Consider the following 22,937-nt stretch of genomic DNA (forward strand, 5'->3'; position numbering starts at 1 on the left):
TAGAACTCAAGAGCATCTTTAATATTTATTGGTCTGTCGTATCACAAGAGTTACCAAAATTAAATAGCGGAAATTTCTAACAACAATTACTTTTGTTCAACAATGATAAATTTACAATACTACCTAATTGAAATTGGAATATCTAACCCCCATTACCCAATCAATATTTCGGAAATCACTGCAATCTTCAATTACAACCAATTGGAATCGATTTAGCTTATCGTAAACCCCACTTTCCACTCCCTCAATTTATTTACTTTGAATGACAGCCCATACAATGATGTGTCACAAAGTGAAGTTATCTTAATTAAAATGCAGCAACAACAGACATGAACAATAAGTGTTATTTATGCAAAATAACTATAAATAAACAACAAGATTTGAAAAATCAGACGAAGACTTTGACTCCAACTTTAAATGCAGTGTTTTTTCCCCTTTTATTTTCAACATTAATAAACAAAACGAGACGCATGCTTATGAATAAAAAATATACAAAGAGGTATGTGGAAAAGGAAAAAGGAAGGAGGGAGAAGAGAACAGGGAGACGATAAAATGACCAAGACGGACAGCAAAAAAAGACAAAAGAAAGTCCATACAATAAATGGTAATAAAAACAACAACTGTGACAACTGCGCGCAGCAAACGGCAACAAACAAGGCGAAAATGCAATAATAACAAAAACAAAAACAAAAACAGTTGAAAAAGTCAATGTACTGCAACAACAAAAACAAAAGCTGCTGCAAAGTCAAAACGACAGCTCAAAATTCTCATATCAAAGAAAACTGTAAATGTAACTCTCTTTGCTCAGCTACTCTGAGCAGTTACATTTTGGGAGAGCGTCAGCTGTTTGCGGTTAACAGAGCTCTGTATTTCACTCGCGCTGTACAGTGAATTCATAACGAATGTACTGTACTATGAACCTTATACCATATGAAAGTAATACTAGACTATTCTTAAAAGTACAGTGACCTTTGGACTTTATTAACTTAAATATTTTTTATTTTTATTCCTTTTTAATAATCTTAAGACACTTGCGTATTTAAAACTAAATGTAGAGGCAATGTTTAACAAATTTTCCACTAAAATTTTATACCATATTGTTTTCTTACAATATAAAACTAGTACTTAAATACTATAAAAACAGTAATCTTTGAACTTTATTAAGTTTACTCAAATAATTGTTTTCTTTTCAATTATTGATCTAGTTCAAATTGAACATTCCTTATCAGTTTCAACATATCGACGTTCTAGTAAATTGCCGCCTTATGATGTTAAATGAAAAGTAGGGGGGAAAATGGCAAAAAAGAGTGGGTGGCGCAAACGCTTTTGCCTGGCAACATATCGAAAATCATTCAACAACTTGCGGCCGAATCAATAAGTAATGTTTACAAATTTATTTCCATTTTAATATGCGCTCAAGCTTTTAGTTGTGCGCCGCTCGTTTTTGTTTGTATAAAAATAGCATGCAATTGTTTTTAGCAGGAAAAGCGACGGGAGGCGGGATGGAAAATGGGTGGGGGGTTGTCATAAAAACCCAAGCGACTCAAGTGGAGTGCAATTGACGCCATCGATTAAACAAGAAATGGAAATCACTTTGTGCTTGGCGCCTGTGCCTCAAAAAAAAATATATATATATATAGGAAAAATGAGGCGGACATTGATAAAGCTGTGGCACAGGAAAAACATTGGTATGGGGCATCTTAATTGCTGGCAGAAATGGGGGAAATGAGCGAAGATAGTCGAATTCGTGACGATGGCAACGACCCTGACCTTGTTTGTTTTTCCACGAACTACTCAAAACTTATTGATTGAAGATACTAAATTTTGGATCAACAAAAGTCAGAAAATAAATCTTAGAGGTGTATGAAAATATAAAATATAAACAACAATTTTTAAATGAGACAGGATATGAAAATACAAAAATATCTTAGGTCAAACTTGTATAAACTTGAGAGTAATGTTTATCTTAGTTTAGTAAACGAGTCTTCATTTGTTAAATAAAATATACGTTTAGCAAAATTTATAAATGCCAAAAATATGGAAAAATGCCAAAGGAATTGTTAAAACTATAATTTTCTGAACGCTATCAAGGTACAAAACTATTAGTTCAGACCACAAATAATATAAAAAAAATATAAAGAAGTATTTCGAAACAAGGACAAGTGAGGACTTATGTGATGAGCAACTTTGCCAGAGAACACAACTCAAACAAAGTTCCCTTGCAGCTACCTTTTATAAGGCCACCCACTCCGGTTTTCCGCCCACTTCAGCACACGCTATATGTGTGGCAAAACACTGAGATAAATTTTCAAAACTTTTATTTATATATATAGTTTACTTATAAAAAAAAATAAACTACTTAACTATAGTCATTTTTCCTTTGGCTTTAACTTCTCATTTTTGTGTTCTTAATTTGATCTACACATTGTATTGATAGGGTTAATTACATAAAATAATTTGGATAAGAAGAATGAAATTTTGAATTTTCTTCTCTAAGCATTTTAAAATTAAAATACATTTTTCTCCGTGCATTTAATGTCAGGAGTTGGCGAGAAAATCCGACTGACAACCCATGAATGTGGAGCAATCATAATTCCTGGCTTTTATCATCACGGGAAACAAAAGGGAAATGCTCATTAAACGAGAAATGACAAGGGAAAAATGGTGGGGGTGTGTAAAGTGCGGCAGAGGTTGGAAAAACAAGGCCGAAGTGCAGGAAATGTCAGCGTTGACAAGAAAATGCACTCGCTACGCCAAAAGGATATACACTTGACACACACAAATACACACATGCCAGGCACATGAGCCATTAGCATATGGCTGGAAAATGGTGGGGGGAAAATGAGGGAAATGGGTGGAAAAAAGGGGTGAAGTGGGTGGCCAAGTGCCACTGGGGTGCAGCTTAGTCTGTGGAAATGGGCATGGAAAAAACAGGAGGGTGATTTTGTCTCAGACAAAAGGTTCAAAGTTCAAATGGGCCAAATCGAGGCCATCAATAAAAACAAACAAGCAGAGCACTCCACAAGAAAAATGACCCAAGCAAATAAAAAAAAAAAAATATCAGGGAATTTTCCATAGGTGGCAATGAACTCGAAAAGTTGGTGAAATATTAAAAAAAATAGAATAGAATAGAATAGAAAAAATAGAAACTGTTTTAAATATTACAGAAACTAATGAAAATGACTAATATCTTAAAAGGACAATAAGTCCTCACGAATCAATATCAAGCGAAATGATTAAACATTCAACTGACCTTTGTTGTCAGCGAAAAAGACCTTGAAAAGCCCAAAATACCATTCTTTTATCGATTCGTACTCATTACAAAAGTGGTGAGCTCACGAAACACGCCTCGCTTTTCACTTTTTCCATTCTATCAATGTCAGGGCCATCAAATAAATACATATACCTACATAAAAAATGAGAGAAACACAAACTCATACGCTGATGATGATGATGATGATGATGATGACAAACAAGGTGTGTTTGTTGCCAATTGTGAGGACGATTGCTTGCATTTTTCATTTGGCCAATAATCACAACATTTACAAACACCATAACTAACGTGATCTTTTTCCGTCGCTTTTCACTGGCCATCTTCCGCCGTAAATTCTCATTTTGCACTACCGCCTTCGGGAATCCGCCCCCGAAATCATCCATCCATTTTCTACCATCCGTGTTATATAGCCAGTCATTTAATCAATTATGCAAAAAACGATGTCGACGTCGACAGCGACGATGTATCGTAAAATGTTTGCCACGGTTACGGCTCCGCTTTCGCCGTAAACGTGTAGTAAACGTAAACGTATTCGTATCCGTATTTGTATCTGTATCTGTATCCGTGTCTGTCTATATCCCCACCATGAACCTACTGCTGCTGGCACGTTTACCTTTTCTTGTATAAATAATTAATTAAATGTACAGCAGTTTTGGAAAACTGGCTTCGCTTTGGCCCATAGCAAGAAAGTCGGCTACTGACTAGCGGTGAGGTTTTTCCGGCAGGAGTCGGAAAACCAAGGCACATGAGTGTGTGTGCGTGTGTGTGTGTGTGTGCGACTGGCAATCGCAGTTAGACGCTCTAAGGACTCATTGAGGCAGTTAGCAAACCACTTCGATTAAGGCAATGCCAATGAATGACTGATTTCGAGGGGCAGAAAACGATTTGAAGGCAGTAGTCCCATGAGTAGTTAGCACCCATTCGCAACTAGTTACTTATGTTTAGATTGAGCAAGGCAGAAACTAATAAAAGGAATCAATGTTATACAAAATTTGAAACTTCTAATGAAATATGCCATTGAAACCGAAACAAAACCAACAATATTAATTACAGTGTTAATATATTTATAAAAATATGCTCTGCCTTTGAAATGCTAATTCTTTGCATGAGTTTTTCAAATTAATTTATAAAATATTTGCTACGCTCTTAAAACCCAAAACCGTCCAGCTCACTAAAATCCCTTTCGGATAAGACTGGGTTTCCCAACGATATCTGCAATATATCCCCACTGCGAACTCCCCAAAGCTCACTGCAAATCGCTCCAAACTCAAGAGTTTCGTGCCGCGGAGCACTTGAGCTCAGACTGGATATATATGAGCATATATGTGTGGCAAAATATGGAGCGACAGAGGGACAGAGGGACTACTGTTGGCCAAAATTGGCCAAGTGAGGCAACATCACGTAGCCGCCCCGTTTGCCTAGCGAGCTTGAGAAGCAGTCTCATTTTGGAAGAACACCAGAAAAAATTTAAATTTTGTATGTTAAGCTATGTAAAATGGGATAAGAAAAAGTATTTAAATATTTTATATATAAATATTTTTTATTTGTACTTTTGCCGAATAACTTTCTCACTGCTTGCAAAAACTCTTAGAGTAGAATAGGATAGAATTTTACCAATCACTTTCTTACTGTTTGGGAAATTCTTAAAGATCATGATATTAATAGAGAAAAAAGAGGGAAACAATGAATATGGATCTAATAAGTTTGGATCTACAAGATGATCTAAATTTCTTTCTGTGCAAAAAACAGCGACAGTCTCGGTTTTGGTTTCGCTGGGACTGGAGCTGGCTACTTCCGTGGGGTCTGATTGCAGGCGGTGGGCGTGGCAAATCTGTGCACACAATGGGCGTTAGCAAGAGAGGTTGGGGTGATGTCCCCGGCAGAGCCCAAAAAATAATCTACGGCAATTGCATATGGCAGGCAATAAACTTGGTCAAGTCTAAAAACAACCACTGAACGATTGCCAACTGCGGTCGTCGTAGGTGGTTTTTGGGGTTTTTTCCTCTTTATTTTTTCTCTTTCTGGGTGGTGTAGTGGTTGTGTATTGCGGTGGGGCGAATGGGGAAAAGTGCTCTTGACATGTTTTTATTAAAGTTTCCTACGTTTCCGGCCATGTCCGCTGCCGCCAAGGCAAAAACGAGGAGAACGTAGGAAAATTGCAGCACAAAACAAAAATAAAATCGTCTCGAGCTGGTTTACCCGCACACTCTATTCAAATTCTAAAAAGTATGTTCCTAGTACCCTTCGTGTGGCCATATTGTTCAAAAGTTTTTAACAACTATTAGCTAGCTTGAAAGTTAAAAACATATGGAAAAAAAAAGTATAAAGAAGCTGCTGTTAGTTATACTTTTGGTATTGGTTTAAAATATATGGGATATATTTTTAAATAAACATATATAAATACCTTAATTGATGACACATTTGTTCCGTTTTGAAATGGATATCAAGTAAATAACGTATTTATAATATGGTATATTTAAATTAAAAATATTGGCAGTTCCATTTAAGGAAAATCATCAATTTCTATCTCTCTACAATCTGAGTTTTAAGGGCATTCACTGTGTCTTCAAACTGCATTCTGCCTTCATTCTAGTTTTTGGTTTAGTTTCTTGCATTCTTTTTTTGTTGGTGGCCAAGTTATGTTTATGTTGCGTGCGTGCTTAGTTCATGGAATTGCTATTTGAGGTTTGCAGATGTGGCTCCGCAAAAATGCACTTCATTCGGCCCAAGTTTTGGGCGCAAGTGCATAGCGGTTTTTTTGTGTCGAATTTTCTGCACCTCTGAGAGTACAAAATTTGACCCATATCGTGTGAAAAAACTGCAAAGATTTCCACACTTCTACTTCTATTTAGGAAAACAAGAGGCAGACTGGAGAACAATGAAAAACAAAACCAATTATTCGCTGCAAATTTCCAATTTCCAATTTCGGATTTGGTCTTTTCCTGGCGAAAGCTTCAAATTGGGACTGAGATGGGAAATGGCAAATGCAGCAGAAAGTGTTGAAGTGCTTTTCCAGGGAGCAGGCAAGAAACAAAGCGAGCAACTTGAACAAAACAAAACAAAACCGTAATGAAAACTTGGTGACAAAAACCGTGAGCAGCAAAATGTTAGGGGGAAAAGGGGCGGAAGTGGGCTAATGTAGGGACATTGTAGGTGAAAACGGCAGGAAAACCGACACAGTCACGTATCCACGTGTTGGCAGAATCCATGGAAAAGTGCAAGGTGGCGGAAAAGCCGGGGAAAACGCACTGAAGGCGCCAACGGTAAATGCACTCTGAATGACGAAGTTTACTTGTCACTGGGGAAAAGGGAAATTGAAGAAAAGGACTCCGATTGCAGTGGAAAATGTCCAGGATACTGCAATAAAAGATGGAAGAGTACAATTATCTCTAAAACTGAATATTTAAACTCACTAACATAACGCTTGAAAAAAACGTAAATGTACTTATCGTTTCTAATAGATTGTATTACAAAATAAAAGCCTGTAATCAATTTTTTTATTTTAAATTCTCGTACAAATATTCTATGAATTGAAATAACAAGAAGAATTATAATACATGACCCTTACAGAACCAAATCACTATTGAAACATCTCGAACAAATCAAAGAAAAATGCGAACCGAATTGATCTAGAGGTATTTGAAATACTCCGTTTATTCCGGATTCTGGATTCCGGAATCCTAACCTACCCCATTGGAGCACGAAAAATCAAATCAACAGCCAGAGAAAGAAGTTAGTATGGGAAAAACTAAGAAGGGTTTGGAGGCCCGGGAATGTAGCAGCACCGAATTAACATAAATTCCGTTAGGGCAAAAAACAAAAGGTACAAAAAAATTGCTACTTACACAATTGGGGTTTTCGGGTGGCATCAAAACAAAAAAAAAACTAGGAGGCAAGCTAGAAGTCGAAGCTTGTTGCAAAAAGTCCAACGACAGCAGACAGACGCAAAAGGAAAGCGGCAGCAAATAAAACAACAAGGACACCGAATGGGTGGCGGATGGGGGTGGCAGCAGTGGCAGCAGTGGCAGCAGTACCAAGGGTGCGGATGGCTCTTTTGCAAAGGAAAAACAGACCGTTGTTTCCTATGTCTACAGTGTCGCTTTCCCAACTATTCCCACAAGAAAAATCAATGGAATTGTTTGGTATATTGCGCCATGTTTGACTCACACCGCCCACAGTGACAACTCGCTTGCAAAACCACCCACTAGGTCGTAACAGTCGCGGGCATTACAACAGCATTAAGGATTCTAAGAGTTATAGAAGTATAAACCACCTTATATCAAGAATTTTGTGTTTAAATTACAAGATATTATTACACTGTTATCGGTTGCTAAATTTCTTTAGAAACTAAACGGCATTTTAAAGGTTATAGACCTTTTCTTTCATCTGGAAAAATGTATGTTCAGATAACTTATAACTGTGAGATATTTTTACGTTTGGAAGTACTTAGTGCATTTTAAGGTTTACATATAAAGGTTATAACAATTAACCTTAAACTTTAGTTGTATAGGTTTTAAAATTATTTCCGCAAATAGAAACTGGAATTTTATTTGAACAAGTTAAGATGAATTGTTGTATGGAATACATAAATAATAAAGTAAATCTAATGAAAGAATATGATTAGCTGGGGGCTTCTTATTCTTATTCTTAAATAGATGAAAAATCAATTAATTGTGGCAATTGTACATTTTATAAAATTCCCTTTTCATTTACCCCTTGCTGTACCGCTGTTTCTATTTCTTGATTTGTCTTGTCGCTAATGTATGTGCTTTTCTGGTTCTTTTTATGTTTTCGTCTTTTTTTTTGGTTTTTCGTTTTGTTTTGGCAAATTAGGCGAAGACAAATCAAGTGATTTCCCCTCTTGCTCTCTCCTTCTTTTTTTATCGTTGACATACTTATTGAAACAACTGAGTGTGCGAAAGAGGCGGATGGAGGACGACGCGATCAAGGATCTGAGAAGAAAACAAAAACAAACCAAACTCACCTGTCTCTTTCTAACAGCTGTTAGTTATGGCTGCAGCTTTTGGCTCCCTCTTTAACAGCTTCATCATCATAGCCTCGCGTTTCATCATCATCACGAACGTGAATTTTCCGCATGCGAATTTTCCTCTGCCGCTGCCGCAGTCGACGTCGACTGCACACGTGACTGCGCAAACTCTTCTTCTTCTTCTTTCAGCTTCGCCTTCTTTTTCTTGCCTTTGCTTTTGTTTTTGTCTTTTGCTGCCACACTGGCCGTTGTTGTTGCTGCTGTTGCTTAACTGTGAATGCTCTAGGGCTTGTGTTTTGTTTTTTCGGCTTTATTTATTTTATCGCCTGCCGCATTGTATTAATTTTGCATTTTGGCCAAAAAATAACTTAAACAGCTGTCGCCACTTTGTTGTTGTTGTTCTGCACTTGCCCCCCGCTACTTCTTTTTCTCCTCCTTCTTGCACTCGCGCACTTGTTGTTGTTGGGATAGGCTTGGCTTTTGCTTTGGTTTCCTTTGCCGCGACAAGCACTTGCTAAAATCACACAAAAAAAGACTTCATACACACACACTGAATAACAATAATTATTAATTTATAATTTAAACTTGGGAACGAACAAGAATTTAACTAAAAACACGGAACGCGGAACGGCCAAACCAACGAACTTGACGACGAAGCGAAGGCAAAAAAAAACTGCCGTTGTTATTCTGTTTTGCTAACAGAAATGTTAACAGAAAGTAGTATCTTGGCTTGATAGAAAAGAGCGGCGCCATTTAGCTTTGCCGCTCTCTCGAGTGCTCTGCCCAAAAGTCACTCGACAGAGCGGTTAGACCTCTGTTAAGATACAACGAATCCTTAACATTTTTGTTAGGAAAGCGTTATTTTTTCAAATTTTGTATTAAATGTTAATTAATTTTATAACTTTTATAATTTTTTAACTTTTTATTGCAACTATAAACTATCTAATGCCCCTACATTATTGTCTTCTAATGTCCTCAAAATTTCAGACGATCATCATCAATTCATATTTTTATAATACATTTGAATAAAGACTTGTTTAAATTACTATTTAACTAACTCTTTTTAAATTTTAAATTATCAAGTTCACTACATTTTTGGCCACCGTGAATTTCCGACGTAGACTTTTGAGTGGATCAGTGCCAGCATGAGCGCAATTTGCATGCCAACAGTGCGCGAGATTTTGAGTGGAAATGGTTAAATGCGCATGGAGTGAAAGAGAACAAAATCGTTGAGGGCATTGAGCTACTCAAAGAAATCTGACGGAAACATCGCGAGAGAGCGCCAAACTGACAGCTGTTAACTAGTAGTCCCGTGGCCCTGTTAATTTAATAGGCACTGTTAATGGCAGGCTGTTTTTTTAAACAGTAAATAACCCAGAAATGTTAAGACTTTATAATATAATAAGCGATAAATATATATGTATATATATATATTTAAATATATATATAAAACAATAGTGCATTTCAATATTAAAATTTCTTTCATTTATTTCTATTTTGTAGATACCAAAATTTATTTGGAAAACTATAAAAAAATTTCGAAATATTCGAAGACTGACGAAACTTTTGTTGTAAAAGTATCACTTACTCTTTAATAACTTCTAATTAACAAATTAATAACTTCTGATTGCTAAAATAAATATTTAGGCTAAACTAATTTTGGTTTTTGGTTTTAACAAAAGCTTTTTTTTTCAAATCAATACAAGACGTAAAATAAATATTCTCAATAAATTGTCTGTCGACACACATTTTTTAAATCGGAAATACTATCCAAGAAGGTAGTTTCAATCAAAAATAAATTGGAAGGGATTTCTTTAGAAATAATCGGACTCCTCTACAAAATAATTAAATTAAAACTATAAATGTTTTTTATAGGGAAAGTTCAATTTTCTTATTGAAAACTAAAAATAGCCAATTATAAATGGCAAATAAAAAATCATAAACATTTTAACAGCTTTTGACCCAAAACATTTATAAACATTACATTATAAATTAGCATTTTGCCAAAAAAAATTTTGCTGATCAAATTTCTCAAAAAAAATGTAAAATAATTATCCATTTTAAATACTACCCTCACTTACATTTGTTTTGGAAAACGGAAATCACCTCACAAAATCTCTTGTAGGCTTATCCAGGCAGGCTGTGCCAATGGAAAAGGGGGCGTGTCAGACTCACTCCGATCCGCTCCCTCACTTCGCCTCACTTCCTCTCGAAGCAATTAACGGGATTCCAATGTGTCTGGCCGTCTGCAGAGTGCAGACTGTGACGGAAAATTTCAAAAATTTCAATTCACAAAAATTCACAGGAATGCGCTTGGCTCTCACATGTGTTTGTGTTTGTGTGAGTGTGTGTGTGTTTGTTAGCCGAGTGTTTGGTGTCCAGTCGATCCAGTCGCATCCAAAGTTCTGCCATCGCACTCACCTTTTCCACCTTTTCCACTTGTTTTTCCGACTTCGACTGTGTGTCCGGCAGCAGGTGCAAATGCTGAAATGCTGCTGCAATCAAAGAGTCATCGAGAGTTAAGGTTGAGAGGTGAAAATGCGTCTACTTTAAGAATTTCCACAAGCGGAAATAGGCTCAGCAAACACCAACCAAATCAAGAAAAGCCAGCTACCTCCTAGGACTTTAAAACTCTTAGTTGATTGCAATTTCACTAGCCACCACTGTCGCTCCAAAAATATATTGCAAGGTTTTTAAATCTATCGACGGAAGTTATTGATGAAATTAAAAGCAGATAATTAAGATAAAAAAAAACAATAAAGTGCTGAGAAATTTCCTTTGAGCATGACAAACAGTTTTTCAACACTGAAGCAGAATTTCAGGGAAACAAGAGCTGAGATGAGCATCACAAACAGTTTTTCAACACTGTCGCTCCGAAAATTTTAATGGAAAACCGGAATATTACATTTTTTAATACTGTTTGCTTAGATTACATGAAAACAAGAGCTGCGCAATTTCAGTTAAGCATGATTAAAAGTTTTTTCAGCACTGTTCACTTTTAGAGAATGCAATGGATGTTAGAAAATGATAAAAATTAAAAAAACGTTACGAAATAGAGGTTTAAAAACAATTAAAGAGATTGGTTGGGAAAATATTGGTTCATCCTTTGCAATCAGCTTAAAGTTGCATACTGGCATAAAATAATTTGAAGTTATTGGCAAGAGTAAGATAGAGTGAAAAAGTAAATAAATTGAGAGGTATTTGAAAACTACATACGGTTGCCAAGGCTACTCCACCACTACTGTTCATTAAGCTGCCTCCTGGTCATCTTTTCACCCTCTTTCCGGGGAGCTTGGGATGCAGAAAATGCAGTCGCAGTTGATGGCCATCAAGTGGACCATGGCCAAAGTGATTACACGTGCTCATAAACAACAAAGCAACCCCTGGGTTGTTAAATTCCGGCAAACGGGAGACAAAACATGGCATCAGGACTTCAGGACCTCGGGACATCACAGAGATTGAGGTGGACTTTTGCCAACATCATCATCATCATCATGATCAGCTGTGATTGGGTGTGTGTGTGTGGCGAACGCTGTTGAATTTATGGCCCGGACTTCAGTTTTAATTTAGCCAGGTGCAAAATTACTAAGACAACCCAGCTGTCTTTGACTTGGTCCACGAGCTCCAGCTTTTCCACTGAAATAAAGAGGCAAGATGTCTATTTAGTATAATATTGAGTATGTAAATTTAAAAATCATATATAGGAAGATAGTGTGCTAGTGGAATGTGAAATTGTATTATTTTTTTTTTATTTTCTAGGAAAAATTAAAAATTTGACCCATAAACAGTGTTGGTAAGGGAACAAGTTTTTGGCACCTATGTACAAGGTAATTGCTTGATAAATTCTTAGGTAAGGTAAACGGTACAGAATATTTATTTATTTCAAATATCTAGTTTTGGTATAAGGATACATGAAAAAACAAAAATTTTTTGTTTAACTTTGTATGTTTTTTTTAACACCATAACAACTGTTTGATAATAAAAACATAAGCAACATAAATATTATGTATAAAGGTTATATGCCGTCAAATAAGATTATCTTAAAACTTAAAAATAAATTAATATTGAAAAAAACTTTAATGTTTAAAATAACTTAAATATGAACAAAGTACTTGAAAATATTTAACATTTAAAAAAAACTTACTTTAATAATATTTAAAAAAAAACGTATTTAATATTTAAAATAATTTAAATTTGAAAGAAATATTTAAAAATATGTAATAAATTTAATATGAATAAAATATTTAAAAATATTTTATATTTAAAATAACTTTAAGCCGAAATGGATAAAAATCTAAGTATTTAGTATTGAATATTTGTATTTTATACCTTTTTTTTGCCAGTGTATAGTGGGGCGGAAAAAAGGGGGTGAGGGGAAAATGCTGAGGACACGACAGCGACAAAGTCAATAAATTCTGTGGCACTGGATTGGCCCCCAAAGGAGCTGAACGAGGGACCTGGGACCTGGGAGCTGGGAAATGGGTTCCTGGGCAAAGAACTGTGAGCTGAGCTGAGCTGCACTTACTTAGCCAGGATGTTAGGATGCCAGAAGGCCAGGATGACTGGATGGCTGGATGGCTGGCTATCTGCAGCTGCACCTGGCCAACTCCTTTCCTCAGTTGCTGTCCCAGGTGTCTATTTTAGCTGCTTTTAACTTGCTTATGGCCTTGGCAACGTCTTGGCAGCTCTTAGGGATAATAACAGCAGTAAAGTGGACAAAGGGACATGGGATAGGGTTAGTTATACACTGATTTAACCAATTAGATCTTGGCATTAGCTGCTCCTGTCATTTTGGCGGCCATTAAGTCGACTTACGAGCTTGTCGCCAAATATTATAGCATGTGCCAACTCAGCCAAATCTGAGCACCACAAGGCCACCGAATAAATGTGATCACGCAAAGCGTATAAACAGGAGCAGATGGGCCAGATGGGCCACGCAACTATAAAGCATATAGGACGTGCAAAGTGATAATCATGCGAGTACCACACGGTGGCCAAAACAACATGGCCAAAACGCAGCCTCAAATACTCTAAGATATTAAATGTGTAAATGAGTTTTGGAGTTTGGAATATATTCTACGTTTAAATTTAAGAAATGTATTAAGAAACATTATTTTGGCACAACCAATTTAAAGTCAAGAGCTATTTTTAATTAAAATAAATATAAATAAATGTAAACATAAATTTTTGTATATGTAATAACTTATGAATTAAAAAACTTTTCATGCTATGATATAATTACGCAAGTAAATAAATAAATAGGAACATTGCATAAAATTAAAAAAGGCTCCTATTGATCAAGTAAACAGAAATTGTGAAGCAGATCAAACAAAAGGTTCAAAAAAGGTTCAAAAGGACAAGAACTTTGCACCTTATTTTTTATCAGTTAAAGTATATACCCAGAGTACACTCTTACCCAGAGTATGACAGATTGTCCCCAACACATGGGGGATGTCCCCAATCTCAATCCCAATCCCCACCTGCTGCTCCGCCCAACTGAAGAGCAGCCAGCACCCCCTTAACATCCGTATCCGGATCCAAAACCGTGCCGTGTCTCCTACCGAGTAACCAATGCGCCGTACGTGTGTGCCCAGCACTCATTACAAATGAAAGCCCAACAGCGAATGTGCCCAGGTGTTGAAAACAGCCTTCTTCGAGCGGAAGGAGGTGTAGGTGTGTGTGTACATAGGTGGAACTGGAAGTGGATGTGGAGTGCCTGACTGCTGAAATTAATCAGAGTTTCAATCAAACACGAAATAAACGCCGAGATTTGCCTCGACTTTGGCAACTTGACAACTGCACAAAGTCGGTGGACAGGCGAAAATGTGTTAGTTATTTTTGTCGCTGAAATAAGGAATTCGAGTTCAAATCATTTAATGATGCACAAGAAAACTTAGAGATTTGAATTCTATTTAACTTTTTAGCTTATCCTGGTATCAATATCGCTGGAAATGTTAAATAAAATTAAAATTTTAATTATATGAACAGTATTTTTAATTATTTATTTATGCTTTCACCTAAAAAAACGCTGATAAGCCCTAGTTTGATTAGCCTAAGTGCTTAGTACAGCCATTCGCCTAGGGCGAAAGTAAGGCCCATCCACTTTTCCTCACTTTTCCAGCAGCCCCATTTTCCCCGACCAGCAGCCCCTAAGAAAATGTGATTTAATGGCGACGCGTGCGTGGGTGCGTGTCATGTAGACATGGTAATTTTTCAGACAATTACACACACACACAAACGCACACACACACACACACACACACATGATGCATAACCCACCTGCAGGTGAAATATTATTCAAAAATCCGTAACGCCACCCGAAAAATGGGCGTCGACCCTGACTCCTTGACGTAGTGGAAATTTATTAGATCTTCGCAGCACTTAAGAAAAGCGGTGGGGGGAGGGGGCGGGAAAAACCCTTTGCCCCTCATCCCCTCATCGTTGGAATTTTCCGAATTTCCCTTTGAACTACATTAAGAAAATCACTCGAAACTGGGACTGAAAATCAACTGCAGCTGCTGGTCGAAGTGAATTGAATTTATGAACCCACCCCACACATTTCACTCCTTCACATGTACCATGTAAGTGGGCGAATGGCAGGGAGGGGGGCGTGTCATTAGGTGGAAAATGGAAAATGTTTTATTGCCCCGTGTTTCGGCTTGTGAGTTATGTGCCGGGTTCTAGCACGAGATTTACATTATGCTCGTGAGGCAATAACTTCTTCTTTGGGCGAGAAAACCTGACTCGACATCCCGAAAAACCTTTTTGGGCCAACTGTACTTAAGTCACGGCGACCAGCAGCTGATGGATTTGATATCGGTGATAATATGTTTATACATATCACTTAGGGCAGGGTTGACATTCTAATGTCATTTGCAACTTCTGTTACTTAATTTAACCTATCTTAAATTTTATAAAGTTGTTCTTTTTGCAAGAAACTTTACTTAATTATTTCCAGAGTTGTCACCCCTCGTACATAATTATTTCGGTGATAATCTGTTTATGCATATGTATAGCCATTATTAGCTCTTGCGTTCTATGCCTTTTGCTAATAGCACTTCACTTATTGGCAGGGTTGATATTCTAATGTCATTTAAATGTCAATTTAAATGTGTTTACCATTATAAGCCCCTGATGTTTCGATTCATTTTTGTGATGCTGATAAGACAGAGGCAAGTTACATTGATTTTTTGTTTCATTGCTAATCCAAATGAACATTTTTGTAAACTGTTTCCTAACTTTCATTTGACATTCGTTGCATGTGTGCGTGTTATTTTATTGCGTTGGTATATGCACTGCCATTAGTCAGTTTTGAGCACCACTTTTACTTAAAAAAAAGTCAAGTTATGGGCTCTAAATGTGCCCTTTTGGGTCACCTTTCAATATTTCACTATCCATGACATAATGTAATTTTTTGTTAGCAGCATAACTTAATTGGATAGAAATGGGGCCACTCAAACAAGTCTCTGTTCTAAAGATATTCCAAGAAGCTTTGAACTTCGGAGTTTTTTCTGCTTTTCCTTTTTTCATGCTGGAAAGTGAAATGCCCCCTTGTTGTCCCAAGTGCCCCCTTTCCTAGTTTTTTTTTTTTTCTACACCATTGTCTTGGAGGAGCGGCAGCGAAAGAGCGATGTCCGTTTTTTATGTTGACTGACTTTAATGAAATTAGATTGATTTTTATGCTGACGTCCAGCTGCCTCCGTTCCTTCGGACATTTCCCTCATTTCCATTTCTTTTTTTCCTCCTCTTTTATGGCTACTTATTCATCAAGTTGAGCGACTGACTACATAATTTAATTTTTGTGTGTAGTAAAAATAAATTTTTGATAGATCTGCCTTTGGGGTTTTCGCTTCGAAGTTTACGACCTTTGGAGCACCTGCTTTACGACTCCTTCGTTTTTTTCTTTTTTTTTCGATTGGGAATGGAAACTAAAGCTCGACTTAAAGTCAGCTGCAGTTCACAATTAAGTGGAATTATTAAGCTTTATTAACCTCTTGAGCCGTCTGCCACTGCCTCTCGGCCATAAATCTGTCCACTTGGCCAAAAGACAAGGACAATTTGCACACATGATTTTCAGCGCAACAAAGGAGGTTCTGGTTCTCCGGTCGAAAAGGGGCCAGAAATGGGAGTTTTGGGCCGATTGGTAGACGGCAGACATGGGTAAATTATGGCCAGCTTCCACGACCAACGGAGAAAAAGGGCCGAAAATGTCAGAGAAATGGACGGTACGAAGTGGTGGCCAAAAGAAGTTTATCTGAAGAAAATATTGGAAAAAGTTAAGCAAAGAAAAGTATTGAATTTCAAATTAGAATTATATTATGGAAATGGGAAATTATCAGTACAGCAAAATTTAAATTGACTGAAAATTACAAAAATAAATACATAAGAAACTTCAGAAAAATCTATTTTAATATGGGTATACTTATTGGCAGGGTTGCCATTAGAAAATGTCAGTTGTAACTAATGTTACTATACCTAAAACTTTCAGAGCCATGTTTTATTAAATTTAATCATTTTTTTTTTCATCAAGCTTAAAGTAAATTTTTTCCAGAGTTGTCGCCCCTTTTACACGTATATCTCCATCCCATTGCAATACACCTTACTTTTTGGTGTCTCTGCCAGTGAGAGGGCCATATATTTGCACATTACAAGAAAAGTTAACACGAATTACCGTTGTAAGTGTGCAGAAATTGCCATTGCAACAAAATGCAGCAAATTCGTTGGGAGAGCGAGACAGTGTGAAAGTCGGAGAAAGAAAGAGAGAGAGAGGGAGTGAGTGACCATAAATTTGGAAATGCCCCACAGGAGGAATTCAACCGATGTCGAAACCTGCTGACAACGGAAAGCAAAAAGGACACAAACTGGATGTTGCCCAGTTATCGAATCTATCGGGGCGTGACTGTACTTTAATTTCCATATTTAGCCCATATCTATATCTATAGATATAAAAAAGGTAAAATAAATTAAAATTAACGAATTTAAATAGTGCCTCTATTTTTATGCTCTATAATATCGACTATATATATTTTAATCTAGGAAATACAAAAAAAAATCTTTTTTCTATACACTTTTTTTAGTAAATCCATTATTTGAAAAAAAAAAAATATTTTGTTCCGAATCTGTGGTCACTTTGCAGTTTGAATATTAAATCATTTGTACATGCTCTATCTGTCATTCAAATGCATTTTTGCCTAACGGGCATTTTGGGGGCCAGAGTTCAATGGCTGTACAATATTTTTTAACCAGCTGCAGTTTTTAGTCAGCAAATAATGGCTCAAACAGTAAACTAATAAAACTCCCTGGAGAACGCAAATTTTTCCATTTATTTAATGCACTTAAATAATTAATTTCTCTTGCATTATTTATCACCGCTATATTCGCATACATTAATTGATTTTTAGACATATGATTTATGGCATAGGCACCAGCATAAAATTGAAGTTCAAATTAAGCAATTTTGAGTCACAAAATAAGGTATAATAATTGCCTGTTTCTAGTTTCAACAAGCAAATAGGATAATTTTTAGTTAGACTCCTTGAAGAGATGAAGTGCTCTGTAAAGGGAATCAGGACATCAAGTTGGACCCCTTGCAACTGCAGAGTTAAATCCCTGATAAATAGACGTTGCTCCGCATTAGAAACCCAGAACTAATCCTATTTCCCTGGCTCTCCACAAAGGGAATTGCTCGCTGCAGGCGAGCAAAGGCTTAAGTCTTAGGTATTGGGTTTGAGTTTGGCTTTGGGTTGGGCAAAACCCGGGAAAAGCCGGGGAAAACCGGGGAAAAGCAGGGAAATCCGGGGTAAAGCGTTCACGTTGTGCATATGCATGGCATGTAATTTAATATTTTATGGCATACAATTAGGCGCAATGCAAATGCCCCGAGCAACTTGCTACGTGAGACGCCGAGTAAATCCTGATTCCTCAGCAAATCCCTATCCCTTCGATTCACATCCGGCTGCAGCTGTTATTAGTTATGTTATGTCGGTGGCAATTAGTCGAAATAATTTGTAATCTTATTAGCCAGCCAGAACACATACATACACACACACACACACAGAGAGAACGACATTTAAAGCCAGCTGCAAGCCTTAAACATTTCAAATATCCTTGTGCATCGTCACATAATTACATGCATTGCAAATTATAGTTTAAGCCACAAAATTGGCCTGTGGGCTTCATTCTCCCCTCTCCTTTGACAAACTATTTATTCCAAAGTCCTAACGTCGTTATGGTTTGCGAAATTAATTTCAAATCAATCAACAAACATAATGGGCTTAAGTAAATATTTATGCTTCTTAGCCATGACACACAAGATTTACACAACTATGTAAGCACACAACCGATTTGTATATCTATGCATTGTGTACGATCTTTGTGGCAGCTGTTCAAGCATTGCCAAAGAGCTTTAATTAATGCACACCAATTTCATGCACCCATCAATCAAATTACGATACCCTAAAAAAAAATGGCTTAATGTCCTTAATTCGATTTTTTTCAAAGCAACTTATACCCACTGAACCACAAATTCAGAAAACCTTATTTACCAAATAAAAAAAAACCTATCTGTAAAACTGTTTAATTTGTTTTGGCCTACAAAAAAAATCGGATAAAAAACTCATTTAACCTTTTTTTTTTTAAGATCAATCATTCGTGCAGTCGAATTGCGGTACCCTCAAACAAATTGTTAAACATCAATAAATAATTGTTAACTACTGTGCATAAGTTTTAAGAAAATAATATCAATAAATATAATTATAAATAAAAGCCATTTTGAATTTATTCTTAAGACAAAAGCTTGAAATAAAGTTTACTTGGTTAACATTTTTTACAACACAATGAAACATATGATTTATATTTATTATTCTAGTTTACTAAAGATAAAACTATTAAACAAAATAATAACTAGGCCCATTTAACATTTATTTTAAAGATCATGATATAAATTCAATTTCCTTGATCATATATATTAACTAAGATAGAGAAAAGAGCTTAGTTAAATGAAAAAGCAGCTATACATAAGTTCCTTAAGCCTGTTTAACTAGCATGGATATTCATCCTGCCACATCCCGTATATATCTTAACCAACCGATTGGCACTCTATCTGAATGCCTATCTACCATCTTCATTTGGGCACTTCATCAGATGGCAGACAATGTCAAATTCAGATGCAAGACAATGCCACGCCTCCTTTCTACGCCTGCACTGGTAAAATAACCTAGATAATCAAACTATTTCAAAATTTAAATTAAATAATTTTTGCTTTATTGTTCATTTTTTTTAAATTTTTAGTCATTTTAAATATTGCTTAATTGTTACTTTTAACTATTGTTAGAGTTGATTTTAATATTTAAATTTAGCTTTAATCACACTTAAAACAAATAGGACCCATTTAAAATCTAATATTTGCCACATTTTAGCAAATATTTTAATGTTAACATACATCATGAAATTTTTTATTACTTTTTTTTTTTTTGTCTGGTAAGGTATTTAAAATGTATTTTTTTTGTATTTCCTTTTTTTTTTGTGTGTATGCATGAAGCAGTTAATTTATGTTGAGCTCGCAGGAGAGCCCAAGGATTTCAGGGATCTAAAGGAGGCTCACGTCGAACGGTAAATGTTTATGACGCACTCGAAATTGTCTATCAAGTTCAGCTGACGTCGTTGCCATAAAATGTCACTTCTGCTGAGGGGGGAATTTATCCCTGTGTATAGGCAAGGATATGAGGCAGGTCCTGGCAGCGGTCTCATCAGCCGCCTAGAAACTTTTGCCCCGCTTTTGTTGTTATGATTGAATATTTAATTCAATATGTCGCGAGGCCATTTTGCTGCGAGTTCTTTACGATGCCGCCAGGACCTTGCGTCCTTGGGCCGCCTGGTGCGTTCCTAATTAGAAGCGGGAGCCATAAACATTTTATGTGCCTCAGCCGAAAAGCAAACCAATCCAATCGAAACTTTTGCGAGCCAGAAATTGTGGCTTTGGTATTTAGGTAGCAGGTGCCAAAATGTCTGTCAAGAAATGTCTAGAAAAAGTCTAGTCTTTATGTTTTCGCTTCAAAACTTCAATTGTGTATCCAATCTATGATTATTATTACGTCATAGGTATACATCATAGCTTTTACTTTCGATTGTTAACATGCACTGAGCCCTACAACATTTCTTTATGGTCCCGGATATTATTATTTTTAAGTAATATTTGGCATTTTTGTGTGCGTATTACGTTAACTTTAACATTCCCCAAACTTCCTGTTCCCTCATAAATGTTGCATTAAAATTTGGTACAAATGTTTTATGACCGGCTCAAAAACAAAGCCAAAAAGTGGACATATTAAAATGAAACGGAATAGCAGAAATCTCCCAATTGAGGTACCGGGGCAACTGGAATTTCAGCAGCTGGCAAATTACGGCTATAAGACGACGGTCATCATAAAAACAAACGAAGAAAAGAATATTCACATAGACAGAGAAAGAAATTTTTGACAAGAACTTATTACAATGTAAATTGTATTAAAAGTGATTTCAAGTTTTATTAAATTGGATTTTCCTTTAAGGAATATTTAAAATGATATAACGTTTTTATACAATTTTAATGGAATAGAAATGAATGTATTATTTGAGAAAGTAAGACTTTGAAACCTTGATAAGCAACGGAAACTGATAAAATACGTTCTTAACTTTGTTCTTACTGATTACATTTTTATCGCAGTGCATTTAACGCTCGCAAAAAAAGCAACAACAGCAGTCGCTTGTCAATAATGTCAACAATGTTGTTTGTTGCTCCATAAATTACAAGCGACAACAACAATGGCCAAAGGTTGATGGGTGGGAAAAGGGGACGGGGTCGGTAGAGATCGCAACCATTTTATTATTGCAGCTGGTGACCAAAAAACCCCCCATTTTTCGACCTTTTCCAAGTGAAGCAGAAAAATGAGCAAAACATGCGAAAAGTGGACAGTTGACGGCGCATTTTATGACTGTCCCCTTAGCTGAGTTTTCCGCTTTTCCCCTTTTCCCATCCATCACCTTCCCACTCCATTTATGCCATGAAAATATTTGTTGATTTCATTCGCTTTGGCTGCGTATCATTTAATGGTGGAAAAGCCAAGAAAAGCGAAGAAAGTTCATTGGTATTTTTTTTTTTGTTGGGTACGTGGGAGAAATAAACCTATGGCCATAAATGGAGTGCACTTAATAGTTGACAGTAAAAAACTCTGAGGAGTAGGTCAGAAAAAGGTAAATTGTTACTTAATCTATTTTTTTTTTGGATTTGTTAATTAGAATTCTATTTATTTGATTTGGTTGTTAATTTATTTGAATATTATTTGTAATTTCAACTCACTTAAATTAAAACATTTATAGCTTAAAAAAATATATCTCCATGAAACTTTAGACAGCAACGACTTAAAATGCATGTTTAGTTTTAATGACCACTCTTTTTGGGTATAGTTTTTATCGCAGTGTAGTTGTTTCACTCAATTTAAAATGTTTTGATTTCTTTAGTGTTTGCTTTTTTTTATTTTATTTGTATGTAAGCTTTTGGAAAAACCCTCCAATCAATCAGGTGCATACTTTTCACACACCCTTAAAAAGGCCACTGAGAAAATCGCGAAAGTCAAAAAGTACTTAAACTTGATCTTTCAAATTTACGATTGTTTGCGCCACAAAAATAAAATGTACAAATTCCCCAGACAGATGTGAAAATGGGAGGGCAAATAATGCTTTACACTATTCAAAGCCAATCAAAATCATATTACGCATACGCCCCGTATCCAGGGGGAAAACTAGCAAGGAAAAGGCAGACATCAGGATGCATCAAAATGTTGCGCTAAACTTTATTCACCGGGAGCCGCAGCCGCAGGCCAAATAAAATACAAAAAATGCATTTTGAAATGCACACAAAACCAGAAAATGGAAAAATGAAGAAAATGTCTGGAGTGCAAAAAAAAACAGAGAGTAAGGCAAAAAGGAAAAAAAAACACATCTATGTAGTATTTGCGTTGCCAACAGAATTCAGAAGCGCGGAAGAAATATGATAATCAAAGCTTACAAACGGGAAAAAAATGGTTGATGAAAAGAGGAAAAGTGTGAAGAAATATTTCAGGAAAAACCCAGAAATGCAGCGGAGATGAAATGCTCTTTTTTAAGTTTCCTAAATAAAATACTAATCAATTCCTTAATAAAATCGGATTTTATTTTGTAGCTAAGGCTGGACTTAAATTAAGTATTGCATTCTTTTTAAATATTTTAAATTTATATTTTTAAAAGAAAAAAAACAAAATATCATTTAGGAACTTAATGAAATCAAATTTTATTTTGTAGAGAAGGCAGAAATACTTCATTACACTCTTTTTAAATATTTTAAATTTATTTACCTTAGATTTATAAAAGCACTGCAATTTTTGAATGTGAGAAAATGTTTTGCGGAATGCAGTTTATGCAAGCACTTCCTATTTGCCTTATCCGGCGGACTTCTATATCCTTACTGTATATCCCCCAACCACCTACGAAACTCAGTTACGAAATGTTTATCCTTTCAGTTTTGGCTTCGACATCGTAATGTTGGAAACGTTATTGTTAAATGTTAGTTTTGTTATGCAAACATACACACACACACAGTTAACTTTGGGGATGGGAATGTAGAATGCAGATGGAGGGGGGGGCCATTCAGGGACTGTGAAA

General features: G+C 36.1%; 1 protein-coding gene across 1 annotated transcript in view; it reads right to left on the reverse strand.

The window, feature by feature from the left end:
* Positions 1-10,499, reverse strand: part of LOC108137258 (uncharacterized protein CG43867) — a 114,745-nt gene extending 104,246 nt beyond the window's left edge. The window contains 2 exon segments of the mRNA XM_017258842.2: positions 8,259-8,775; positions 10,343-10,499. The gene's annotated coding sequence lies outside the window, so the exon portion shown is untranslated.
* Positions 10,500-22,937: the final 12,438 nt, after the last annotated feature.

The sequence above is a fragment of the Drosophila elegans genome, unplaced genomic scaffold, assembly GCF_018152505.1.
Source record: "Drosophila elegans isolate 14027-0461.03 unplaced genomic scaffold, ASM1815250v1 contig_149, whole genome shotgun sequence".
In the NCBI taxonomy this organism is placed as follows: Eukaryota; Metazoa; Arthropoda; class Insecta; order Diptera; family Drosophilidae; genus Drosophila; species Drosophila elegans.